The sequence below is a fragment of the Centrocercus urophasianus genome, unplaced genomic scaffold, assembly GCF_019232065.1.
Source record: "Centrocercus urophasianus isolate 14NV4802_14NV808 unplaced genomic scaffold, USGS_Curo_1.0 seq_34, whole genome shotgun sequence".
NCBI classification, from domain to species: domain Eukaryota; kingdom Metazoa; phylum Chordata; class Aves; order Galliformes; family Phasianidae; genus Centrocercus; species Centrocercus urophasianus.
In genome coordinates this window covers 6036699-6047960 of record NW_024884911.1, presented here as the reverse complement: position 1 = coordinate 6047960, position 11262 = coordinate 6036699, and positions in this window count along the sequence as shown.

Below are 11262 nucleotides of genomic sequence, written 5' to 3'. Positions count from 1 at the left end.
TCACGGCTGGAGCCCATAAGCTGCCTGTAATCCCACAATATACATAAATGAATGTGCATATCCCAAAGCCTTTGCCCAATCCCTATTTATCTGGTCCCCATGGGGATGCTGGCACCTTGGGAGCCTTCAGCCTTCACTACAGAGCTGGCTGCTCTGAAGACACCAGCGTTTATTGGGGTTGCAGAGCCCATGTCCCCAAGTCCCACCCATGATGGGGCTTTGCCCAGGAGCCCCGGCCTGTGGGCAGTGAGTGGGCATGAAGAGAATCCCAGCAAAGCCACAGCCACGCTATAACCACACATCATTCCGCAATGCTTCCTGTGTAAACGCTGCTGAAGATGTCACTGATGATTGATCTCTTTGCTAATTGAGACTTTCGCTCGGAATGATGGCGGTGGAGTTTTATTTCTTTTGTTATTTTATGTTATCTTAAGACCGACGCGTTTGCAGCAATGCTGCTTTAGGCTGCGTCAGTGAGTGCTGTGGAGAGGTGGCATGCAATGCATGGAGCCTGGTGTCGAGAAGAGCTGCTCTGGTGCCTCAGTGCAAGCACCCACACCTCGGTTTCTCTCCTGGTAGAGAACAGCTCAACATGAGGCGTTGCACCAACAGCTGATGATGTCCTGCGCTGCTGCAGAAGAGCAAGGCCCTGCTGAAGGGCAACACTGGGATGGAGAGCAATATTCGGTTGTTTTTGACCTGGGGGGTGGTTGTTTGGTCAAACAGTTCATGCAGCAAGTCAGCACTTCAGAAATGCTTAAGCAGAGCATGTGGGGAAGCTTCTGCCTCCTTCGGATCTCAGCACAAATTAGATTTGGCTCCAACAGCCCAAGTTCATTGGAGGATGCTGCCCAATGCCATGCCTGTGGCCCAGCACCCAGTGCTGCCTTGCAGGACGATGGGCAGTAAACTCAGCTCAATTCAGAGCAGTGCTTTGCTTTTCCCAAAACCTTTGCTTGAAAACACACTCCAGTGCCAGGAGGCAACAAGGCTCTGCACTCACTTAAACCCAACAATTAAATAATGATAATCCCTTGAATGCCATTCAGGTCCAAACCCTCCTCCCTCTTGCTTCTCTCCTTGCTGCTCGACTCAGTGAGGAGCTGGGGTGCTGCAGAATCTGCCCTCCCTTCCCAGGAGAGCTCATCAAAAGGCAGCACCAGTCTTGCCATGCTGGTGGGGCTGCCTGCATGGCTTGCATCTCATCTGCCTAAACGAGAGCAGGGACCCAGGCAAGTGCTCCAGAGCTCTGCATTACAGCCGTGATGGGCAGCAGCTGCCAGGGCACAGTCAGTGCCCATCTGGTGACCAAAGCGATGGTGTCCATCTGCTTTCCTGCCATGCAGAAAGGAGAAATGGATCTGCATGGATAGGAGAGAAAATCAGTAAATAAAGCGTGGCTGTCCGAGCTGGAAAGCAAAAGCAATTTTCTTTCGTCATGATCCCATCTGCCACGTTTCCAGAACACAGTCCTTAAAGAAAGAGGAGATATGGGGGTGGCAGTGCCCAAGTGGTGTCCCAGGACTGTGCCAGGTGGATGGTTGTGCCCACCCAGCAGCTCCCCATCCTGCTCCCTTTTGCACCCCTGGATGCTTAGCAGCAATCCAGCTCCCTGCCACGCTGCCAGCACAGTCGTTCCCCACTGATGGCTTTTCTCTGCACAGTATGGCCAATAATAAGCTATAAATGAGACATAACGAGGCTTGGCATGCCCTTGACATCGTAGTTCAGCCAGGCCTTGCACACCAGCTGCAGGGCTGGGCAGGGAGCAGCCCATGGCATTCTCATACGGCTTTCCCATGAGCAAGGAATGGGTTGGCAGCAAGAAAGAGGAGGAAGAGGAGGCAGCAAGTTTCTCCAGCAGGGCAGCAAGCATGCTATCCCAAGCATCCAACACCCAGACACTGAATGGTACTGGCTGCCACTGCTGCCTAATCAAGTGCAGCTGATAAATGGGGAGTGGGAACTTGAAGGCTGTGCAGCTCTGGAAAGAAGCAAGTTGCCATGGAGATGCCAATTTTTTTTTCCTTTCCCTCCTTTTCCCACTCTTTGGGGTTGGACAGGAGGAGGCTGGCAGGCTGCATGGGGGATTTATTAGCTCCAAAATGGGTTCAGAAATGGGGAGAAATACTGCTACTGTGAACAGCGTGAGCGTGGCCCTGATGTATGAGCTGTGCTCACTGGGAAGGGCATAAATCAGTGCTGGGCTAACACTGGGGCAGCGCAGAAGCGGCTCACTTAACTCGATTCCTCTGCAGAGGGGATCAGCACAAAACTCCTCAAGGACTGAGTGCAGCTGCCAATGGACAAGGAGTGGGTAAAGAGGGGAAGAGGAGGGCGGGAAGTGTAAAAGCATTGGGCAGCAGGGAATGGCCCTGGTCTGGCTTTGGCTCTGCAGTGCTGGGTGCCAGCCCAGAGTTATCTGAGGGTCATTTCTGCATGAGATCTGCTGGGATTTGGCCAAGCCTTGCTGGTGTCATCCTGCACAGACATCCTCTGCTGAGCTGAGCGGGCACTGGGTGCTGTGCTGGTGCCGGGGGGGGAAGGCTGGGCAGGGCAGTGGGGCACTGTGAGCATAGACCCAGGAGGTTGGGTTGCTGAATGGCCGCAATGCAGCTGAAATGCTCACAGCAGGCACAGGGAAACCACACAAACAGCATCAAATGCCTTAAAGCAATCGAGCAACTGAGCAGAGCAGCAGAGCACTCAGCCAGGATGCCCACAGCAATGCCATGGATAGAAGTGGTGTGCCTGGGGTGGATGATGATGCCAGGAGCTCAGCAGGTGGGCTCTCTTGGCAGCTGAAACCAGGGGAGATGCAGCAGGTTACAGATGGTCCTTCCTGCTGAGATTCCCCCCTTGTCTCTCCTTGGCAGATTTCCCATCCCTGAGGCTGGGGCTCAGCCCCAGGAGATTTGGGGAAGGCTGCTCCCCACTGCTCCCCACCGTCCTCCTGCCCAGGCCATGTCTGTTCAGGCTGTTCAGGCAGTCCAGAGCTGTTCAGGCTGTGCAGCACCATCTCCTCAGTGGCTTGTTTTTCAGCTTGTAACAGTGCTCTCAAAATAATTAGCCTGAGTAGACTAATGAAAGGAAACAAGAAATCCCTCACGGACAGCTTGCACGAAGGCGGTGGGGAGATGGCACTTCCCGCTGCCTTGCTGGCAATGAACCCAGCTTGGGGTGTCCATGCCATCCCTGCTGCTCCCAGGGGCACAGGGTCTCAGCACAGAGCGTGGGACAGCACTGGGACCTGGTGTTCTTCCAGCCCCCCATCCCTGTGTTCCCTGACAGCTCTCAGCAAGGCTCCGGCTCTGCTGCTGCCCTCGTCCCAGGAGGCAGGAGCAGACATAAAGGAGCTTTTCCCGCATGAAGGAGAAGGTAACAGGTAGATAAATGGGTTTATCAGAATACCATGAAGTTTTTATTCTCTTTTTTTTTTCGAGTGCAGGGAAGAGAAAATGCTGATCAGTCTTAAAAGAACACTAGAGAGAAGAAGGGAAGATTACTGGGGAGGATGCTTGAGGATTCACAGCCATGAGCTGGTGTAGATACGCGTAATGCCTTACAACTAAACTGAACCTCTTCTTAATCACCAGCTGCTGGAATGCATTTGTTTCGGGTTCCCAGATTGGCTCCTCTCTTGCAGCTCAATCACAGCTGCCATGAGTTTGCAGTGATGGGGCCATTTGTACCCACTGGAGTGCAGCCACTCAGCTGCAGTTTGGGACAGTGGCACTCACTGGGGCTGCAGCAGGGAGGGGGGATCTGAGCACCTGTGAGATGTTTGCTGGGGTCTGTGCACGGAGGGTTGCTGGCACCAGCATGGTGTTGCACTGTTTCTGAACCACAGTCTTCCTTATATCACCACTCCTCTTTCTTTTTCCTGCATTATTCCACTCATTTTTAGCTCTTGGAGTGCCCCAGGGCTGGCTCATTACACACACTGAGACCTGGAGAGAGGTTGCAGGGCTGCAGGGTTGCAGTGCTGTGCCCAGCTGCTGAGCCAGGCCAGCTCCTGGTGTGAGCTGCATCCGCAGCCCAGAAATTAGTGGAGCTGTGTTGATTTGCATCAGTCTCAGAGCACAAGGAGGACCAGGCCAGATGGTAAACTGTGTGCACTGCTGAAAATAACAGTAATGGATGCTGGGCTTGTGTGGGGCTTTGGTAACGTTAATACATCTCTGAAATGACCCTGCTTGCAGCAGCTCAGACACCAGCCCCAGTCAGGTTTAGCCCTAATAACACCTGGGGGGTGTGAAGGCTGGCAGAGTGGGACATGCCCTTTCTGGAGTTACCCTGTTTCCGTGAGGCCAGTAGCTATCACTCAAGCTTACCAAAGCATCACCCTGACGTAAGAGTCCACCTGTTGTAGGAGCATCGCCAACATCCTCAATGCATCCTGATCCATATGAACCCATGACATCCCAGGGATGGTCTCCCTGCGGAGATGTCCTCCTGTCTCACTGCATAGATCCCCCCATCAAGGGAGGGCTGCTGCCCAACGATGCCTTTAGAAGATGCAGAATGCAGCCTTTTGGCCCTGCCTTTCCCTCTCTGGTTTGCAGCATCCACAGGTGGGCACGGGGAGCTCCTTGCTTCTCTTCCCTCTGCTTAACCCAAAGCTCACGTGTCACATCCCAGCCCCTGGCTTTGGAGGAGATCCAGGCGGGCTGGCTGGTAAACACACACGTAAACAAACAGCCAGGCTGGGTTAGTCATTATTAGCCTTCTTCTTCCTTTGATGAAAGCAGACAAAGTCACCTCTCTTTTGTGCCACGTATATGTTGTTTTTGCTTTATTTTTTTATTTGTTTCTTCCCTTATAAAACTCATGTGAATAGGCCAGATGCGGTTTCCATAGCAACCCTCACTCTTCCAGCAGCAGATGCTGGAAAAGGGGTTTTTGGTTTAATCCTCCTGGAAATCTCCCCAGCAGAGGTTGATGGTATAAGATGATACTAAGAGATGCACGGCAGCAGTGGTTGGCATATTTTAAATCCTGCATGCTTCTTTTAGCACGAAGAGCTTGCCCTCTCGCCCTTTGGAAATGGCACACATCACGGGAAGAGCAGCAAATGGATCCTAATGCCTCATCTTATGTTTAATTGGAGCGTTTCCCTGCATGGCTTCCAGAGCCCTTCAGGCTTCTGGGACAGGAGAAGCCCACTCTGCAGCCCTGTGATGGGCACAGAGCAGAGCAGCTGCTACAGCCACAGCTCCCCAAACCACCCCTGGCTCTCAGCACACAGCTGGAGCTGCACGAACCAGCTTCATTGAAGAAAACGAAAAACAAAACAAAAAAATCCTGAGTGCTTTGCAGGAGTGCCTTCCCATCACACATCCATGGGTCCATCACTGTGCCCCACACAGCCCTATGGCAGGAGAGGAGTTCAATGCTGTTTGCCACCAAAGCGGATCCATTCAGGTCCCACGTGCTGCTTTCTGCTGCCCTACACGCAGACACCTGCGTTGTCCCCATCACTCTGTTGCTCTCCCAGAGCTGTGCTGCTGCAGCTGCATCAATCATGCTCCTTAAGAGGATGGATGGAGGAGGCAGGGTTGCAGCCTGGCTTGTTTAACAAAGATATATCCATTGGAAATAAAAAGCTCTGGAGCAGAAGCTGGGATGTAACTAGTGTGGAACAAGCTGTTCAGCCTCTCTTTTCAGAAAATAATCCTGCAGAATCTGACAGAAAGTAATAGCTGTTGTATTTTCTGCTCTTTATTTATTTATTTTTATTTAACTCTTTTGGTTTAGGCATAGCGGGAGAGTTTGCTCTGATGGATGTTAACGAGGCTTAATTAAAGGAGCCGAAATGGAGTCAATTCCCCACTCTCTAGTGCAGAAACGCAACATGCTGCTTCAGGGCAATCTGGTATGCCCTGGTAAGGCATCTTCTAAAGGATGATTTTGCTTGTGTCGTGCAATCTTGGCCTCCTTCACCTCAGATCTAACTGGGGGCAGCAGAAAACATATGTGGTGCTCCGTGTCTCCTTCCAACAGAGTCTCATGGGCACCCCTGCAGGGTCTGTGGGCTCCAGAGCCCCTCCAGCACACGGAATGCAGGCACAAAGCGTGGATGCTCTCACAGCCGTGGGCTGCACGATTCCTTTGCACGCGGAGAAACAGCAGTGGTTTAAGGACAGTCACCAGGGGAAAATGGGATTGACGACTCAAATTTGTGCGAGAGTAGGAAGGTTTGCAGCTCAGTGCAAATCTCCCTTCCCGTTCTCATCTGTTTGCTTTCCATCAGAAGCAGCCATCTCCTTGTGATTAAGATGAGGGGGGAGGGCTTGGCACTCCTGGGCTCCGTTCTTAACTCTGCCATTAAATTGATGCATTTCTTTGGAGAGTCCGCATACAGTGAAACACCCAGAGCTGGTGACAGCTCAAAATTCCCTCTGACATCAGGGGAACAAGGAGTATTCAGCACGAGTGGAAAAATCCAGCCCTCAGTGCTTCCTTTGCCTCAGCTTCACAATGCAGTTCCACCCCATGCTGTGGATCTAAATCCATGGAACCAGCAGTGCCTGACCCCTGGCTGTACCCCATGGGCTTCCCCTGACTGAAATCCATCATGGAAAAATTGCATCCACTTTAAGCTCTGCTCTCTTCTTTCTTCTGTGTTGTTTTTCATGTGGCCGCCTGGCAGAGGTGCAGTGAGATCCCCTTGTCAAAGTGATGAGCGCAGAACAAATCCTCACCAAGAAACTCTCTATCTGCATGCCTGGCATTCAGAAATGGCAGTGGGCTGCTGAGAAAACATTTCCCCATCCTTAGGGATGTGATTTCCCTTGTATCCCATTCCTGCAGAAGGAGAAACATCCAACATCTGTATCTGCGGGGAGAGGACTGTCACAGACCCCTGTAAAACAGTTCCTGCCTTTGGGGAGAGCAGGACTGAAGCAGTGTGGAGCATGGGGGCATCCTTTGTGCTGAGCATCCCTTGTGCTGAGCATCCCAGTGGCACCCAATCCTGTGCAGGCTGGGGCTGAGTGCTCCCCACACAATGAGGGACTGAGAATTAAAAGAAGAAGCGAGAAAGGAGCAGTGCACTTCTCCAATTAAAACCACATGAAATTAATTTCTATGAACACCGTGGAAGTCCCAGGAAGCTCCCTGCTCCAGACGACATTTGTGTTTGAACTCCCTGGCGTGCACTTCGACCCACAGCTCTGTGCACCATTTGAAGAATGCAAGCCCACGGTGTAACTGAAGAACAGACAAGTGGAACCTTGTGAAGGAAGGCGAATCTTCCTGCTTAAAAGGAAAACAATTGCAAAAAGCTACTTTTTTCCATATCAAACCGCACTCCATAATCCACAGTTCTCTTCCAAAAAGGGGAAGAAAAAAAGAAGGCGTCAGCACAGGGGGCAGCTGTAGCTGAAACACGCCGCCAGCTCTCACTTAGCATTATTTATCATCAATGATCTCCAGGCTCGGCCACGATGCATAATTCATTTTCTGTGTCTTGGATGGAGCTGAGGCTCGCGCCTCTCTGCCGCAGCCGAGCTGCGTTCCGCCTCCTTTGAAACCACGCCGTGGGCATCGCGTTGTGCAGAGCCCTCGGCCTCTTGGTGCCCATGTGGATGCGACAGTCTGAGCTGCTAGGCTTATCCCTGTGTGTGGCACCCAGTGCCTGTTCTCCCCGCTGCATTTCTTGCTATTTGGGCACTGGCTCCCACTGCTATAGGGAGGATGGGAGAGCCACGCTGACTTCTATGGGCTGAGTGGTGTGAAAAGGAAGGAGTCGAGCTTCTGTGTGGGTTGGTGTGGGGCTCAGCAGCCGCCCTGTAGGCACAGCATCCCTGGGAGCGCAGGGCAGAAGGAGGAGGCAGGCAGACGGAGCTGGAGGCCTTTTATTGTGGGGCCCATTGCAAACGTTCTCTAAAAGACTGATAAATAATTAATAGCTGCTATCAGCATATTGCAGACACGAAGAGTTTTTGCTGCAGATGGTCATAAGGACGCTGTCAGCAAGCTATTGACTGGAGGGCTGTGTGATCCATAGCCACTGACTGGCCGCTTATTAAGACATCTCTTCATTAACTCTTTGTGGACAGTGAGCAGAATATTCATATCAAACAGAACGGTCACCACCCCCCCAGAATAGCCGTGCTTTGATTTGGGGAGGAAAAGTTTTGTCCTACATAGCTACATAGCTGGGAAATGGGAACCAAGCATGGAGGATGGGGTCGATGGGCAAAGCGCTCCGAGCGCCGGGTCAGGGCCAGCAGCCAGAGCCTCTGTCTCCCTCCGGCGCCTTCAGGGGACAGGTGTTGGTGTATCCTTCCACAATCAATCAGCCTTCACTTAGCTTTGTCTCCCTGGAGCAGACGTTTCGTTCCATCAGCGGCGATAAATAGATCCAGCTGAGTGAGTAGGACTCTGAGAGGTGTTTCCAGTGCTCTGTTCAGGCACTGGTTTGTATGTAACTGGTTGTTACTGGTTTCTCTGCCACGTCAGCAATACTGTTGGGCAGGTTCACACAGTGCCTGGGGTGCCCACGGCTAAGGAAGGGCTCTGGGCAGTTGCTTCCCATGGCTCAGGAAGACACTGATGATTTATTTCACTCTGGCTCTAAGGTAATTTTGTACCTTCACAGTCTTAAGATGTATATTTCTTTCCTCCTTCCGACCAGAACAGCCTATTTGGTTCCAGCCTAGCAAATAAATTTGTATTTACACATTTTATTAAGATGGGTATTACTTTCCCCGAAGACTGGCATAACTCTTCTGCTCTGTGTTTTATGTAAAAGTGCATTTGCACATTAGTTTGCAATAGATGTGGTGGGTGAGGTGGCCACCCCTGAGCTCAGGAGATGTGGCCGTACTGGGACACACAGCTCTGTGTCAGGTGGATGAGGTGTCCTCAACACGCTTTCATCTCTGCTCAAAATACAAAAAAAAATTCAGCATTAAAATGTCAGGTCATGGATTGACATGCACTGTCTATATTACTTTAATTCCAACATAATGTCTAAAAGCTGTTTAACTGCAAGCCTGGGTGCACTTGGCACACATTAATAGGTAATAACAATTAGTTTTGGAAGAAAAGGCAGTTCTGGCACAGGCAGGACAGCCTCTGACAGGACAGGCAGCTGTCCATGTGCACACACACAGCTGAGGGTCACCCAACTCTGCACATCCCACCTCTGCCATGTAACATGGCAGGCTTGGGGAATCCTGAACCTAACCGAGCATAAAAACCTGGGATCTGAGGTGTCCCTAGGGGATGTTTCATAGGGAGCAATCACCACCTGAACAGACTTGAAAAGAAATAGAAGCAGGACAGGGAGGCGCAGGCTGGGTGCTGGTGGGGACGTGGGCTGCCTGGAAGGGTTGTTGCTCTTTGGGCTGCTCTTTGCCCTGCTCTGCCAAAGGGCTGTGGGCTGCAGGTGGCACTGCCCAACTCACGTTCCTTCCCACATCTGCTTCTTGCTATGAGACACCTTCAACTGAGCGCTGGTTTCCCAACTTCCATCCAGTTGCTTCTCCGTGTAGCTGCCAGCTCCCAGCCCTTGGGCTCCAGAATGGCTTTGCTGGAGCAGAAGCTGCCCAGAACCTTCCTGGTGGAGCACGTCCCTCCATCCCTCATCCCAGCAAAACATCTCCATGTGTGCCTGGCACGAAGCACTGCTGCCGCTGGCTTTAAGGGAACTATCTAATCTCCTTTAAATTAAGCATATGATTGGGTTTTGGCTAGACTGGGGGCCTTGGGCCTTAATCTCTTTACGCCCCACTTTTTCAATCTGCAAAATAGTAATTACCTACTTCATAGGGCTAAATTAATTTCCCATATTTCACCAGCTCGTTTTGGCAATAGGCAGGTTGCTGTTCTCCCAGTGATTTGCAATTTGTATGCTGCTCGGCACAGAACGTCTTGTAGACCCACATACACAAATGTGAGCCTCGGGAGAAAACACCTGAATGCCACGATGGGATGTGAGCAATAACAGTAAGGATAACAAAAATGCAATTCGGGGATTCGGAGGATTTAGTGGCAGGAGAGTGGGATGAGATGCATAAAAAGAAGGTAAGAAACTCAGTGGAGTTAAGAAGTAATGAAAGAACTAATGAATATCAAACAGGATGGGAGAGCTTAATTAAGAATTAACTTTTTTTTTCCAAGTCTGGCTGGGAAGAGCTGAACTGCTATCAGTGCAGAGAGTGAGGAGAGAAGCAGAAGTGTTACTTTCAGCCAATCTGGGAATGTTGGGGGAAAGGGAAGGGCAAAAAGATAGTGCAAATGATCAGCTGTGGTCTCTGCGGGATGTGGGGTGGTTGGGTCTGGGGAGATGCTATGTGTTTTGGGGGGAAATGTGAAAATGAGAAGGCTTTGCCATTGCCAGGATACAAGGGCATGGCACAGGGTGCTTTTCTGGACCGCTGCAATGTCAGAGCTGAGCTGGGGGCAAAGCAGCTGGCGGTGGGCTGTGGGACCATGGGATGCTGGGTTCTACTGCACAGTTTGCAGGGTTTTGACACCTGGCTGCAACATACAGAGGAAAGGAATCCTTCCTGGGATGCCTCCATCACGCCTCCCTTTGCCCCATCAGCCCTGCTGCCATCAGAGGCATCAGAGGCTCCTCAGAGCTGCAGCATGCAGCCCAGCAGGGCCTGGCGTGGTTTGGGTTCTGCTGCAGAAAGAATAGTCCTCCTTTGGGCCGGGCTGCAAATCAGCACAGGTTGCTTTGGGGATGCTGCACCAGTGCAGAAGTGTTGGACAGATTCAGCCTTGTTTCTGTGTGGCTCTGTGTTGCAGCTCAGCACCTCTTTGTAGAATAATGAGGTTTGAAAGGCTGCGAGCTGGCATTCACCAGAGCACTGATGTTCATTAAGGTAAAATCAAAGACAACCTCCTGCTTTCAGTTTTCCAGAAGGACCTTCCATAGAAAGGTAAGTAATAACCAGAAAAGCCCTTACACAGCAATCCTTGTGGGAAGCTGCCAGCTTTGCCATCCCAGTTTTATTTGCCCTACTGCAATCTGCAGAGAAAAAGAGCAAAAAGGAAAAGGGAGAAGTCAGAAAGTTGCTCAGCAGCACCAGGCAGACAGTTCCAGTGCCTTGGCTCCATGGGGAGCAACAGGATGAAAGGAAAGGGAGAAGAGAAGCAAAATAATTGAAAGGAGTAATTCAATTTGGGAAGAATTATTCTCCTAATGATTTATGGCTTCATTAATGACTGATTGAATGAATCATTTTTTCCTCTTTTTTTTTTTTTTTTTTACTTATTAGGGATTAAGGCTGCCGGCTGAAAGGT